The sequence below is a fragment of the Equus asinus genome, chromosome 4 (genome assembly GCF_041296235.1).
Source record: "Equus asinus isolate D_3611 breed Donkey chromosome 4, EquAss-T2T_v2, whole genome shotgun sequence".
In the NCBI taxonomy this organism is placed as follows: domain Eukaryota; kingdom Metazoa; phylum Chordata; class Mammalia; order Perissodactyla; family Equidae; genus Equus; species Equus asinus.
Window position 1 is genome coordinate 71529949 of NC_091793.1, and position 16580 is coordinate 71546528.

The 16580-nt window shown below is 37.8% G+C and overlaps 1 protein-coding gene across 14 annotated transcripts in view; it reads left to right on the forward strand.

Annotated features, from left to right (window-relative positions):
* Positions 1-16580, forward strand: part of C4H2orf76 (chromosome 4 C2orf76 homolog) — a 128920-nt gene that overhangs the window by 34032 nt on the left and 78308 nt on the right. The gene's annotated exons all lie outside the window — the stretch shown is intronic.

A 16580-nucleotide genomic window follows, 5' to 3' on the forward strand; every position in this document is an offset into this window, starting at 1 on the left:
ACCCTTAAATATCATCAGTCTTATCTCCCCAACCCCCTTGACCTCTGTTCTTAATTATTGAAGTGTCCCGATCATCAACATTTGATGAAACATGTAGAATAAGCTTTTATTATTTTAATTGAAGTGTAATTTATGTATGGTATAATGTATAGATCGTAGTGTACAGTTCCATGAGTTTTGTCAGATTTATCACTTTATATCCAAGTTAATTTTTTTTACTTTGATCCTATAATTTCAGACACAGAGAAGTTGCAGAAACAAACAAAAGAATTCCTGGGTGCTCTTTACACAGATTCCCCAAATGTCACCATTTTGTTCCATTTGTTTTATCCCCTCCTCCACTCTCCTTCTCCCTCCTTCTCTTCCCTGTTTCTTCTTTTCCTCTCCTTACCCCCGCCTCCCATTTTTTACTTTCTGAACCATTTAGAAGTATGTTACTGACATGATGATTCCCCTCTACCTCTAAATATTTTCAGGGTGTATTCCCTAAATAAGGAATTCTCTTATATAATCACAGTACAATGATGAAAATCAGGAACTTAACATTGAAACAGTACTATTATCTAATTTACAGACCTCATTGAGATTTTAATTGTCCCAATAAGGTCTTTTATGACTAAAGAAAATCCAAGGTCATATGTTATATTCAGTTTCTTTAATCTGAAATTAATTTCTTTAATCTGGACTCTTTTATTGTATTTCATCACGTTGGCAGTTTTTAATAGTACAGGCTAATTATTTTGTAGAATGCTTCTCCGTTGGGTTTTTCTGATGTTTTCTCACCATCAGATTTAGGTTATGCTTTCTGGCAGAGCAATCATAGACATGATGCTGACTTCTCAGTGCGTCACATCAGGAGGTATGTGCTGTCGACTAGCCCCACTACTGGCGAGGGTAAATTTGATCAGTTGGTTAAGGGAGTGTCTGCCAGGTTTCTCCACTGTAAATTTTAGTTGTAATTGAAAAGTAACTTGTAGGAGTGTATATTGAGACTATATGAATATCCTGTTACTTCTCAAACTTTCACCCACTAGTTTAGCATTCTTTGATGATTTTTTTTTTTTTTTTGGTCACACAAAGCAAAGTATATTTGCAGCAAATAGGAGACCATGCAGAATCATTTCCAGAGTCGTGGTTCTCCAGAAACACGGGAAGCAGGTCCTTTTATTTCAGATGGGGAATGAATATTTAAAAGAGAAGGTTTGTCATCACAGGTAGAGTGGGTGTTAGCTGGTGCAGGCACAGTCTGAAAACACGCACTCTCACGCACATTGTGTGTTATGCTAATAAGGCCTAGGGTCCTCTTTGGGTGGAGATTATAGTATTAAGATGAGGAAAAGGGCATTTTCTGATCATCTTCAGGTCATCTGTGCAGGGACTGCCCTTGCAGTGGGGCTCAATCTGGTTCCTGCTGGTTGATGCTGGTATCTCTTCCTGACATAGCTCTGAAAAACAACCTTCTAGTAACTTCCTCCTTCTTGGCTACTGTTGACGACTTGTTACCTGGTTACTGAAGTAGGGAGGAAAACTAGCTCTTTCCTCTAGGCTTCTAAGTTCTCCAGTGCAGCCCCTGGTAGGGGCTGGGTGAATTTCGCTGAGAGGTGAGAGCTCCCCGGAGACCGAGGTATTGGTGGCAGCCATTATTGTGACCTAGTACCTCTTTGATGATTCTTGCCTGAATCAGTTATGATGATGATGATTGGCAAATGGTGATTATCCTTATTGCAATGATGAAATTTTTCTGTTAGTTGTTTTTCTACAGTAAGCAATTTATTTAATTATTTAATTAAATTTAATCATTTGTTTATATCACTGTGGGCTCATGGGTTCTTACTTTATTCAAAGGATTATAATTCTTTACTATCATTATTTATTTTGATGCTCCAGTCAGCCCCATTTTGGCCAGTGGTAGCCCCTTCAATCTGGCTTGTGTCCTTTTAACATGTGTCCTTCATTCTTTGAGGACCTCCTTTTCGGTACAACAAGATGTTCCAGACTTGTCCTGGTCTTTCCCTGCCCGAGCCCTGGGATCAGCCATTTCTCTGAGGAGCTCAGATTCCCTTACTGGAGAGTGGTATTGAGAAACCAAGATCTTGGTGTGTAGATGTACAATGTAAGTGTGTATAGCTAGCTTTTTAAAATGTAGTGAATTCTTGACATTTTACTTCCTGATTGACTTTGTAAATTTTCTAAACTCTTCTCCCTCACCTTTTGTCTTCTCTAATTTTGGGTAGTTTTACTGCTCAGTATTACCTGAGCAAGGAGTAGGCGAGGTCTCTCGACCCATAGAGAAGACAGACAAGTCAGTCTACTTGGTGGTGACTATACAAGGTCTCATGTGAACATAATTATTCCTTACAGTAACTATAGGCTTACACGCAGAGTATCTGTTTTTATTGCTGTGTCCTTAATTGTTGGGAGATTGAGAGCTGGTCCTAAGATATCACCAATTACAGAGTGTCCTGCTTTTGAAAGGATATCACAAAAGCATATTCAAATTTGGAAATAAAAACAAATCCCTACATTTTTATTTTAAAACCTTCGTGTGTATTATGAGTTACAGTGTTTCTTAGTGTAGCTACAGTAAGTGCTGTGACGTCCTCGGTACAGTGCAGCATAGGCTCTTCCTAAAGTCCTTGAGAATCAGATGCAATCTTCAAGCGGCTACGGTTGGGGGGGGGAGATGTATTGTCCCCTGCCCCCATGAGTCCTTTTCTTCCCGGGTACCGTGGAGTGCCCTCCCCATTGGAGCAGTGGTATGGATCCCAGCTAGATGCTCAGCCCTGCCTGCTCACACCCTTCACCTGTGTCAGTAATAATATAAGCACTACTCGTTTCCATTGTACACGTGGGAAATGTGTTCCACTGACATAAAGGTGAGCTTTTGGGGTACAGACTTTTTAGAGTTCTGGGCTCTGTGCCCAAGCCTATCTTTGTCATCTAATTTGAGGTACTGTGGAACTCTGAAAGGTTGGTGAATGAAGGTGAATTCATATTTACCTTTTATGAATTGTGTACGCAACAAAGACCAAATAGTTTATTACAGAGGAATTTTCGAAGTAATATTAATAATAATAGCGAACATTACTATGTGTCGGGTACTGTGCTAAGAACCAGATTATCTCATTTCATCCTCACAGCATCCCTCTAAATTATGACCTGTTATTATCCACATTTTACAGATGAAGAACTAAGGAACAGAGAGGTTAAGAAACTTGCCTGAGATGACTTGGCTAATAAAGGACAAAACTGCAGTTCAACCCAGGCAGTTTAACCACATGATATGTACTCCTTTTTTTTTTTTTCTTTTTAAAGATTTTATTTTTCCCAAAGATTTTATTCTCCCAAAGCCCCCCGGTACATAGTTTTGTATTTTTAGTTGTGGATCCTTCTAGTTGTGACACGTGGGATGCCGCCTCAGCATGGCATGATGAGCAGTGCCGTGTCCTTGCCCAGGATTCGAGCTGGCGAAACCCTGGGGCGCTGAAGTGGAGCGTGTGAACTTAACCACTTGGCCACGGGGCTGGCCCCTGATGTGTACTCTTAAACACCACACTTGATTGCCTCTTTGTTCTTCTCTACGGCCTCACTTGCTTAAGTAGGGTCTCTGAAATAAACGGATTCACTCAGTGTCAAAAGGGCCTTTGAATTCAGTTCATCTTGCTCTAGTGTTTTCAACACTGAAAGTTAGAAGGATGGTTTGACATTGTAGCATGGTGAATTTTGGACATAGACAGAAATGGTCATTGTGATGAATGATCTTTGGGGGTTATTTTAGATGCCTTCTTGCCTGTCTAATTGTTCTTTTCTTATCATAGTCTCTTCTTTTTTTAAAGATTTTATTTTTTCCCTTTTTCTCCCCAAAGCCCCCCGGCACACAGCTGTATATTCCTCGTTGTGGGTCCCTCCAGCCGTGGCATGTGGGACGCCGCCCCAGCGTGGTCCGATGAGCAGTGCCATGTCCGCGCCCAGGATTTGAACCAACGAAACACTGGGCCGCCTGCAGCGGAGCGCGCGAACTTAACCACTCGGCCACGGGGCCAGCCCCAGATCGTAGTCTCTTTTTACCACCCATAGCTTAACCTAGTCACCTGCCATAATCGTGTTTCTCCCTCAGCCAAGAAACTTTGGTTAAATTTGATTCATTCTCCATTGAGAATCACTATACCACAACATCATGCCATTAAAACCTAAACATGTACAAATATAGTAAACTCATATATTTATAAATATAATAAATATACAAGATTATATATAAATATGATAAATAAATGAAATAAACCTATTGTTAAAATTGAATGGATGTTAATCAGATATTCTCATCACAGAGGTACCCTATATATATACTACCTTATATAGATGATTTTCTAGATTTAGACCAGTATACAAACCAGTTGTCGAGATAATATAAGACATTTTAATTCTTCTTTGATTTGGAAGCATTTCAATACTTTGTAATACTTCAGATCTTGCCTCTGAATGTAAAATCATTTCACCTATGAAAAAGAAGAAAGCTATGGAGGTTTTGTCCAACATTCCAATTCAGAATTCCTTCTTTATACCCGGGAATTCCTGGTGATACGTTTCTTTGTAAAGCAGTCTATTCTGTTGGGTGAATGCTAGAATAGTTAGAAATATTTTCTTTGTATCTTTTTTATCTTTATATCTAATGCTCCCCTCCACCGTTTCCCCTATTATTAGCATCTTACATTATGTGCTACATTTGTTGCAATTAATGAACCAATATTGATGCATTATTAACTAAAGTCCATAATTTATTCAGATTTCCTTAGTTTTTACCAAATGTCTTTTTTCTGTTCCAGGATCCCTTCTAGGATACCACATTACATTTAGTTGTCATATCTCCTTCTCCTGTGGTCTGTGACAGTTTCTAAGATTTTCCCTATTTGATGACTTTGACAGTTTTGAGGAATATTAGGCCTATTGTAGGATGTGCCTCTATTGGAATTTATGTGATGCTTTTCTCATGATTAGACTTGGGTTGTAGGTGTTTGAGAGGAAGATCACAAAGATAAAGTGTCACTTTTATTACATCATATCAAGGGTACATACTTTGTACATGATTTATGATTGTTGATGCCGACCTTAATCATTTGGCTTGAAGTAGTGTTAGGTTTCTCCACTGTAAAGTTACTCTTTTTTGTCTCCCTTTTCATACTATACTCTTTGGAGGGAAGTTACTACGAACAGTTCACAGTTAAGGAGCGGGGAATTATGTACCCCCCTCCTTTAGGGTGGAGTATCTACATCATTTCTTTGGACTTCTTCTGCATCGGAGATTTTATTTATATTGTTGTTCACTTGTTCTAGATTTGGCCATTGGGAACTCTTTTGGTTGATTTCTGTGCCTCTTTGGCATATATCATCTGTCTGTGTGTCTGTGTATGTGGGTGTGTGTGTGTGTTGAGCACTTTCTTACTTTATGGTGCTATAAGATGCTCTGGGCTCATCTTGTATATTTCCTGTCTCAGTTCTAGAATTAGCCATTTCTCCAAGGAGCCCTGGTTTATTTTATTGGTGAATGGTATTAGAAACCAATTTCTGGGTGCTAGGTGAGCTCGTTACTACTAGGGTGTCATTTCTTTTAGGCTCTCTCAGCTGACAAAGCAAAGAAATGTATCAACCCGTGTATATACCCACATCCATAAATATTTTTGTATTACCATGTGTATATATATATGTTAAACATGAGTTCTCACTGATGTTTCCAACTCTAATCCGTTACCACATGGATCATTCTAGTTTTCTCCCTTGCTGGTCTATACATTCCCACTCCGACAGTGAGCAACCTGGCTTCCATCATCTGCCATCCATTTACTTGTTTGATTCCAATATACAGTCCTGTGTTGCTCAACAATGCGATATGTTCTGAGAAATGCATCGTTAGGTGATTTCATTATTGTTTGAACATCACAGAATATACTTACACAAACCTAGATGGTATAGCCTACTACACACCTAGGCTATATGATAGTAATCTTACAGGACTGTCCCATAAGATTAGTACCATATGTGGCCTGTTGTGGACCGAAACGTTGTTATGCGGTGCATGACTGTCCGTGTAGCAGTATCAGAGTTGTTAATCTGTACCTTGTGGGAAGCAACTAGATACTAGTTAGATACTAACTAGAGGACAGTGCTTTTGTGCAGTTCCTTTTGCCTTAGTTTTACAAAACCTATTCAGTGCCAATGTCATTTAGGTCAGCACCTGTTCTTCTCCCCTCTTCAGTGAGGTGGTTTCGTACATCTGTAATACAGCTAGATTCTCTTGTCACCACCTGCACTCTTTCCTGGGATACCCTGTTCTTCTAAACATTTGTTTTTGTTTTTGGCGCTGCATATACTAAGGTTCATTCTTCGTGCTGTAAAGTTCTGTGAGTTTTGACAAATGAATAATGTCATGTCACGATCATTACAGTGTTGTACAGAATAGTTTCACTGCCCTAAAAATTCCCTGTGCACCACCTCTTCATCCCCCGCCCCATCCCCTGGCAACCACTGACCTCTTTACTGTCTCTATAGTTTTGCCTTTTCCAGAACATTGTATAATTGGAATCACACAATATGTAGCCTTTTCAGACTGGCTTCTTCACTTAGAAACATGCACTTAAGGTTCCTCTGTGTCTTTTCAAGGTAAGTCAGTCTTCTTAGTCTCCTGTAATCTGGAACAGTCTCCCACCTTCTTTTGTCTTTCATCTTTTATTGTAGTGATTTTTTAAAGAAAAATCTAGGTCAGGGTTTTATAGAGTGTCCTACAATCTGGGTTGGTCTGGTTGTTTTCTCATAATTGGATTCAGGTTAAACATTTTGGCAGGAATACCGTGTAGGTTGCAGGTCAACAATCTACGACCTGTGGGCTAATCTGACCTGCCACCTGTTTTGTAAATAAAGTCTACTGGAATACAGCCACACCACTTGTATACATATCATATGTAGTGCTTTTGCGCTTCAATGGCAGAGTTACATAGTCGTGACAGAGGCTGTATGGCTCATAAAGCCTGAAATGTTTACTAGCTGACCTTTACAAAGATAGTGTGCTGACTCCTGATGGAGGGGATGCCTCCTCAGTACATCATATCAGGAAGCACATGGTGTCACTTTGTTCCATTATTGGTAATGTAGATTTAAGTCATTTGGTTAAGGCACCATCCACCAGATTTCTCTGCTGTAAAAGTATCTTTCTAATTAATAAGTAATGTATGCGCGATAAACATTGAGACCATTTGTGTATCTTGTTTTCAATGGTTTTAGCATTTATTGATGATTTTTACCTGAATCATTCGTGTTGCAAAATTGGAATTTTTCTTCCTCTATGATTCCTTCTACATTTATTATCTGGATTCTTCTGTAAAGAAGCACTCCCCTGGTACCCCTCTTTTACAAAAAGGAACAGGATAATTTTGCAGTAGCACATTCTCACCTTATCACAAAGGGACTATTCCTTCAACACAGTGTTGAGGCACTGCTCTGTTGTTTGTACTACAAAATGTACTGTAGATTCTTCAGTTTAAAATACGTAACTCTGCAAATTTAAAACACAAAATAATATCTATTTTCTGTGGCTGCGACTTCTGGAATGAGAGTGTAACAACAAAGAGGGTATACACATTTGAGGATGGTTAGTGGTTACCTCTAGGCGGGGGGGTAATGGGACTAGAGAAAGACAGAGAGCTCAACTGTATCCATGTTGTTTTATTTAATAAGAAAATAGTAAATGATCTGAAGCAGTTATGACAATATGTTAACATTTGTTCATTTGGTTGGTGAGTTAAATGAATTTTATGTTCTTCATACTTTTTTATGTTTAGATTATTTCATAATTAAAGTAAAAAGCATCTTGATATAGCTTAACCTTGGAATCTGACTGTAATATCTGACATGACCTCTTATCAGGTTATTATGTTGGCAGGTTGTTCTGATTAATGTCAGGTCTTTGGTGGTATTGACCACACAGATTAGTCATTGAATGAGTCAATTTCTTTTTTTCTCTTAGGTATTTGTGCTTTCCTAAAAGTCTTCAAGTGTAGACCCAGCATCTAAAAATAAGCTGTAAATTGTACCCCTTCTATTTTTAGAGCCTTTATTATGAGGTGAAGAATTATTTTATTGCCCATTGATATTTAATAATTTTCCAGACTTTATTGATTTTTATATTGAAATGTGTGTTTTAACATTTCAGACTCCTTTGTGGCATCCTAATTGCCAACAGTATATTTATTAAGTTGCCTTATTTTTCTAATCATTAATTTTTCTATGGATGCCTTTTACAGAGACCTGAATGAATGAGTAAAGTTAGTGGTTACCTTCTTGTGAACTTTCCAATAATAGAATATTAAATTGGTTTTTGCCGAATGCTGCAATCCTGAATTCTTCTGTGAAAGTTCATTAGGTCCCACAGTTAAGTTCAAAGATGGAGAAACATAAAATGAAAGGAAAGCTCTGTGCAAAGTGGGAAATAATTTCCAGAATATAATAGATTTGCTATAGACTTTTGCTTTTTGCCAAGGGGGAATAGCAGGGACTGGACTTCTACCTGAAACAACTAAAAAACTATGCAAAATACATGAAACAATCTTTTGCAAATATTGGACATCAGGCAGCACAAGACAGTGGTTCCCAGGATAAGGGAAACAAACAAGATGACCCCTACAATTGTGCCACCTTACTGCCTGGAGAGAGTCTGTAGGCCACAGAGCAGGGAGTAGGAATCAGGCAGAGCCTGGGGAGTTCCACGGTTTTAGGAGTCAGAGCTGGCAGTCTTGAGCGGAGCCTGGAGAGTTCATAGGGCAGAGAACTGGAATCGAGAGAGCTGTACAAAGAGAGGGCTCTGAAGATCTTCAGTGTCTTGAAGATTTGGAGACGTGAGTCTTCAGTAGAATATGATCAGCACAAGTGTGTAAGGAAACTACTGGAGGCCAGGTAAAGAACCATCAGAAGGTAGCAGAAAGCAAAATGCTCAGAGCTCATACAGGCTTCGGGATAGTTTTTATTCACACCAGCCAGAATGGAAACCTTGTAATTCACAGGTTGTTGGGTAGAGTGTCTAGAAGGGTGTTTCTGCAATACTAGGGTGAAATTAACCCTAAATTCTTTACCTAACAAAGCTCAAAAGCAAGACTCAAAAGGTTCTATTTCCAAGTAATTTAACAAAGCTGAGGATGTTTGTAGGAATATAAAAATATCTAGCACACAACAAGATAAAATTTACAATGCCTTGCATCAAATCAGAACTTACCAGGCATGCAAAGAAGCAAGAAAATATGACCTGTAATTAGGAGAGAAATCAATCAATTGAAACCAACCCAGAAATGCTACAGATGATAGAATTAGTAGACAAGGACAATTAAAATAGTTGTTATAACTGTATTGCAAATGTTCAAGCAGGTAGAGAAAGATTGAACGTGTTAGAGATGGAAGATACTTTTTTAAAAGACCCAAATTGAACTAGAAATGAAAAATACAATGTCTGAGATGGGTATACACTGGATAGGATTAACATGCAGATCAGATGGGGCAGAAGAAAAGATTACTAAACTTGAAAACATGGCAACAAAAACAATCTGAAATAAAGTGTGGAGAGGAAAAGGACTGAAAGAAAAATAAACAGAGCGCAGGGAAGTATGGAGCAACTTCCACTAGCCAAATATACATGTAATTGGAGGCCATGAGGAGAGGCGCTGGGATGGGAGGACAGAAGACATCCCTGAAGAAATAATGGTTGAAATTTTTACAAATGTGATGAAAACTATAAACTCACATATCCAGCAGTTCAACAAATCTCAGGCAAGAGAAACATGAAGAAAGCTACATCAAAGCATACCATAATGGAATTGCTTACAACTGGGAATAAAGAGAAAATCTTAAAAACAGCCAGAGAGAAGAGGACACGTTACAGAGAGAAGAACAAAGATGAAAATGACAACAGACTTCTCATCGGAATCAACGCATGCCAGAAGATAGTGGAATAACATCTTTAAAGTATTGAAAGAAAAAAGTTAACCTAGGATTCTAGTCCCATCTTTTAGAAATGAAGGCAAAATACAGACTTTTTCAGACATACGAAAGCTGAAAGAGCCCATTGCCAGGAGACCTTCTTCCAACTGAAGGAAAATGATACCGGGTGGAAATCTGGAAGCACACGAAGACGTGAAGAGTGCTGGGAATGCTAAACATGGGGAAATATAAAACTTTTTTTTTATTTTAAAAATATTTTTAAAAAGCTATTTGACCATTTAAAAAAATAAGTGTGTTGTGGGTTTATGGAAAATATAGGACAGCAATAGCACAAAGGCCAGGAGGGGAGAAACGGAAGCTTGCTGGTGTAGGTTTCTTTCACTGTATGTGAAGTGTTAGAGTATCACTGAGAGGCAGACTTACAAAGCTGTTCACTACAGACCTTAAAGCAACCACACACACAGTCTCTCTCATACACACACCCTAAAGGCTACAGACAATAAGCCGACAAAAGAGAGAAAATGGAATCATAAGAAATTGTCAAGTAGTCAACCGAAAAGAAGGGAAAAGAGGATATATAGAACAGATGGATAAATGAAAAACAAATGACAAAGTGGTAGATTTAAACCCAACCATATCAATAATCACATTAAATGTAAATGGTCTAGGGGCTGGCCCTGTGGCCGAGTGGTTAAGTTTGTGCACTCCGCTTCCATAGCCCAGGGTTCGCCAGTTTAGATCCTGGGCATGGACCTACACAGCACCCATCAAGCCATGCTGTGGTGGCATCCTATGTAGAAGAACTAGAATGACCTACAACTAGGATATATAAACTATGTTCTGGGGCTTTGGGGAGGAAAAAAAAGAATATTGGCAAGAGATGTTAGCTTAGGGCCAATCTTCCTCACCAAAAAAAAAAAAAAAGAAGAAAAGAAAAGTAAATGGTCTAAACACCCCAATTAAAAGACAAATAGATAAGAGGAAGTCCCATTTATATGTTGCCTACAAGAAATACACTTTAAAGATAAAAAACAGTTAAAGGTAATAGGATGAAAAAGTTATACCATGCTAATACTAATCTAAAGAAAGCTGAACTGACTATATTAATATCAGATAAAGTAGATTTCAGAATAAGAAATTTATTGCTAGGGATAAAGATCATTTTATAATGATAAAGTCATCAATTAATCAAAAGGACACAGTGATTCTAAATATTTATGCACATAACAACAAAGCTTCAAACTACATGAAGTAAAGCTGATAAAACTACAAGGAGAAATAGATGAATCTGTAATTATTATGGGAGATTTTAACACACTTCTCTCAATAATTGATGGAACAAGTAGACAGAAAATCAGTAAGGATGTAGAAAACTTGAACAACACCGTCAATGTAAATTGACCAAATTGACATTTAGAGAACACTCTGCTGGACAGAAGAATACACATTCGAGTGCACGTAAAACATTTACCAAGAGACCATATTCGGAGCCATAAAACAAGTCTTGATACATTTAAAAGAATTCAAATCATGTATTTTTTATTTTTTTTACCACAGTGGATTAGAAATCAGTAACAGAAGTATCTCTGGAAAATCCCCAAATATTTGGAAACAAAATAACACACTTCTAAATAAGCTACGGGTAAAAGCAGAGATCAAAAGGGAAAGTGTTTTGAACTGAATGAAAAGTGAATACACAACTTTTCAAAATTTGTGGGAGGCAGGTAAAACAGTACTTAGAGGAAAATCTGTGGTACTAAAAATGCCTAAAGTAAAAAAGAGAAGAGGTCCCAAATCAATGATTTCAGCCTTTATGTTAAGAAACTAGGAAAAGAACAGCAAATTAACCCCAAAGTAAGTAGAATAAAAGTAATAATAAAGATCACACCAGAAAATAGAAAAGCCATAGAAAAAATCAATAACAGCCAAAGCTGCTCATTCTTTGAGGTTAGTAAAATTGATAAACCCCTGCCGGACTGGTCAGGACAAAAAAAAGAGAAGACACAAGTTATCGGTATCAGGAGTAAGAGTTGTTACATCACTACAGATTCTCTATAGATGTTAAAAGAATAATAAAGGAATATTTTGAATGACGTGAAGCCATAAATATGTTATCCCAGGTAAGCAGACAAATTCCTTGAAAGCCCCAAACTACCAATACTCACTAAAGAAGAAACAGATAACCTGAATAATTCTGTATTTTAAAATGAACTTAATTAAAATACATTTCAACAAAGAAAACTGCAGTCCCAGATGGCTTCATTAGTAAATTCTGCCATACATTTGAGGAAGTAATAATCCCAATTCTACAGAAACTCTTCCAGAAAATTAAAGAGGAAGGAATATTTATCAGCTCCCGCTGAGATCATCTCTACCCTGATACCAAAACCAGAGAAAGTACTTAGAAGAAAGACAAAGCTACTGACCAGTCTCCTTCCTACACAGAGATGTAAAAGTTCTTAACCAAATTTTATCAAATCAAATCCAACAATATCTAAAAAGGAATAATAGGTCATGACCATGTGGGTTATCCTGGGAATACCAGGATGGTTTACCATTCAAGGCAGTGTAATTCATTAATAGTTTAAGAAGGGAAAACCATATGATTATTTCAATAGATGAAGACAAAATCCAGCATCCACTCCTGTTGGAAACTCTTGGCAAACTAGGAATGGAAGAGAACTTTCTCTACTTGATTAAGGATTATTATGAAAACCTAACACCCAACATCATATTTAATGGTGAAAGACTGTGCTTTCCTCCTAAGATTAGGAACCGGGCAGGGATGTCTGCTCAGGATCACTTCTATTCAACATTGTGCTGGAGCTTCTAGTCACTTCATTAAGGCAAAAAAAAGAAATGAAAGGCATCCGTATTAGAAAGGAGGAAGTAAAGCCGTCATTATTCACAGATGACATGATTATGTAGACAATCCGATGGAATCTGTAAAAACACTATTAGAAGTAATAAGCTGAGCTTAGCAAGGTTATAGGATACAAGATCAATATACTAAAATCAATTGTGTTATTAGCAATATACAGTTAGAAACAAAAAAATTAATAATCACTTCAAAAATATGAAACGGGATACATTTGATAGATGTTTAAGACTTTTGCATTGAAAACTCAAAAACGTCACTGAGAGGAACTTTTAAAAATACTGAATAAATGGAGAAATATACTGTGTTCATGGATTAGAAAACTCAATATTAACATGCCATGTTGCCTTAAAATGATGTCTAGATTCCATCCCAATCAAAATCTCAGCAGGCTTTTTCTTTTTCCCCTTCAGGTTAATATAAAACTTATTTCTAAAGTTTAGAAGTAAGTTATTCTAACTTATCCTAAAATTTATAAGGAAAGTCAAAAGACCTATAGCCCAAATAACTCACAAAAAGAAGGAAAAATGTTGGAGGAATTATACTATCTGATTTCATGTCTTACTACTATAAAGCTACACCAATCAAGTTAGCGTGTGTGGTATTGATATAGAAGTTGACATATATATTAGTCGAAAACAGCCCAGAAATACACCTAGACATATGTGTTCCATTGATTTTTGGCCAAGGCATTTTTGGGGGAAGAGGTGATCTTTCCAAAAATGATGCTGGACCAATTAGATGCAAATAAATGAACCTCAACTCTTGCCTCCTACCGTATAAAAAAATAACTCAAAATTGGTCAAGTCCCAAATGTGAAAGCTGGAACTAGAAAACTTCTGAAAGAAAACATAGGAGAAAATCTTAGAGACTTTTATTTTGGTAAAATTTTCTTAAATACAGCACAATGAGCACCAACCATAAAAGAAAAAAAATTAGTAGGACTTCATTAAAATTAAAAACTTTTGCTTTTCAAAATATACTGTTAAGAAAATAAAAAGGCAAACTATAGACTTGGAGAAAATATTGTAAAACATATATCCAACAAGGGACTTGATTCTAGAATAATGACTTCAAAAACCCAAACTCTTACAACTCAATAATGACATACAACCCAATTAAAAAGTGGGCAAAAGATTTGAACAGATACTTCACCAGGGAAGATATATGGATGGCAAATAAACACATTCAATGAGACTCGTCATCACTAGCTTTTGGTGAAATGCAAATTAAAACCATAATGAGAGCAAAATACGCTCACTAAAATGGCTAAACTTGAAAAGTTTTATTAATTAAAAACCAAATTTTGGCTGGGATGTGGAAGAAGTGGAACTCTTGTATGTTTCTAGTGGGAATGTGAAAAGGTACCACTTTGAAAGATGGTTTGGCAATTTCTTGGAGAGTTAAATACATGCACACCGTCCAATCCAGCTGTTCCACTTCTAGGTGAAAGTGTGTGTCCACGTATGCGTGCTCATAGCCTTATTTGTAGTAGTGCAAAATGGGAAATGACCTTTTTCATTAGGAGGTGTTCGTTCTTTTTCTCTTCCTCTTCAAGCATTTTTATTTGTATTTCCACTAAAGCTCTCATCTCACGATAACATGTTTAATGTCTGATCCAGCTGCTTTAGTCCTGCCCTTCTCAGTGCTGCAGAGTGCGAGTCAGGAGTGCTGGATTCCAGTCCCAGCTCTTGACGCTGGGCTCACCGATTGCCTTCTTGGGACTTCAGTGTTCTTAACTGCTGACGGAAGGGGTTAAATTATATGTATTCATTCATGAATATTTCTGAGTCCCTGCCATGTGCTAGGCACTCTTTCAGGTATTGGCAACACAATGAAGAAAATAGGCTGTGGTCCCTGCCCTCGTGGAACCAGTATTTATTAATCCATTATGTGCCAGACACTGTCCTAGGCTTTGGGAAGACAAGCTATAGTGTCTTAATCTCAAGAAATTTATGAATTGGTAGGGAAGAGAGACCAGAATCAATAGAGAAAACCATAATTGTAAAAAATGTTATGAAGGAAACAGTACAGGGGGAGACCTTTCTGCAGAGGGGACACTTGAGCTGAGATCTAAAGGAAGAGAGAGAACAGGGGCTCTTGTTGGTCTCTGTCATCATCTCTTCTCTCAGAAGTCTAGCTTGAACCTAAGACAGTGATTTGATTTCTTCGACTGTAGGCATCTCTAAATGATAGCAGCTTCATGGAGCCATCTTCACCTCACGCCTCTCTTCAGGGGCTTTCCATGTCTGGTTTAGGAAATATAAATGGCAATAAGTTAAACGGATTTAATTCTCCTTTCTGATGTTTAATTAATACTTTTTTGGCCCATCTTTCATAAGTGAATGAGAAACAAAAAGGATCAAATGAACGTGCCCTGGTAAACCTAAGCCAGAGGTTTCACTTGGGGTTTGGGCTGGCAGATCTGCACTCCAGAGAGGTTTCCTTTGGCGTGTGGTGTTTTAAAAGTCAGAAAATTTCACCAAACCCCCAGACTTTTCAGCATTTATATTTAAATCTTTAGGTGACCAATTAGAACTGAGCGGCAGCAGCCCCTTTAATGGGGTGCATACTCTCAGATCTCACAGCCCCCTCCCGTTTGACCTGCCTCACTCACTCACTTATGTCACCTGGCTGGCTCCCCGTGAATTGTTTGTCTGAGCATCATCTCAGGAGGTTTTTGTTTTGTGTTTAAACATTTATGCCTGGCACGAGTCTGCTGCGAGTCTGATCTACTAGTACTGGGCTGGGTGATTCTAATGTGCAGCAGGTGAGAACCACACTCTAAGACCTCAGCCCTGGCTGTGAACACACCTTGTTACAGGATTCACACGGGAGCACGCACGAGCGTGCGCTGTCAAGAGTGGGGCCTTGTCCTGGTACCTTCTTATTTACCCTGTCCCTGGATAGTAGGCACTTGAAATGCTTGTAACATAAATGAATAAGTTATATTTTAATTTTGGTGTATATTTGACCTCTAAAAAGCAAATGTATTTAAAAAAACACGTTTCCTAGTTCAGCTGTGTGGGTTTCTTCTCCCTGAATTCAATAGATAACACAGTCGTGTGGTTTTAAAATCAAAATATAAGGAGGAATACAGTGAAAAGTCTCCCTCCTACTTCGGCTCTCTGTCTGACCAGGGCACCCTGTTTCCTCCCATGAAAGTATAAGCAAGTGCAAACATAGGTTCTTGTTTTTCCCCCTTTTTACTCAAAAGGTAGCTTACTAAAAACAATGTTCTGCTTTCTGCCTTCTTTACCCTTGACAAGTCTTAAAGATCTTAGCGTATTAGTAGAGAGATTCCTCCTCCTCTTTTTGGTTGTTTTACAGTTGGAAAATATGTTTCCTTGTTTGGGCATATTATAGTTTATTTAACAAGTACCCCCGCTGAAGGACATTTGGGGTTTTCTAAGCATTTGCTATTGCAAGTAATTTTACAGGCAGTACCCTTGTACGTATGGCCTTTCACACATACACACAAGAGTTTGCAAGGTATATCTCTATGATAAATTCTCCAAGAGGAATTGTTAGGTCAAAGGGTATATGTAATTTTGATATATATTACCAAATTGCCCTCTGTAAGGCTTGTGGCATCAGATATTATTAATTAAAGCTAATACTGGTATTTGGAACACTGTTTTAAAGAGAATATTTACTCTGATTTTGTTTTGTTTTCTTTGCTGAGTTAGAGTAGTCACATTGTAGGTTATCTGAATTTTGGTAAGAG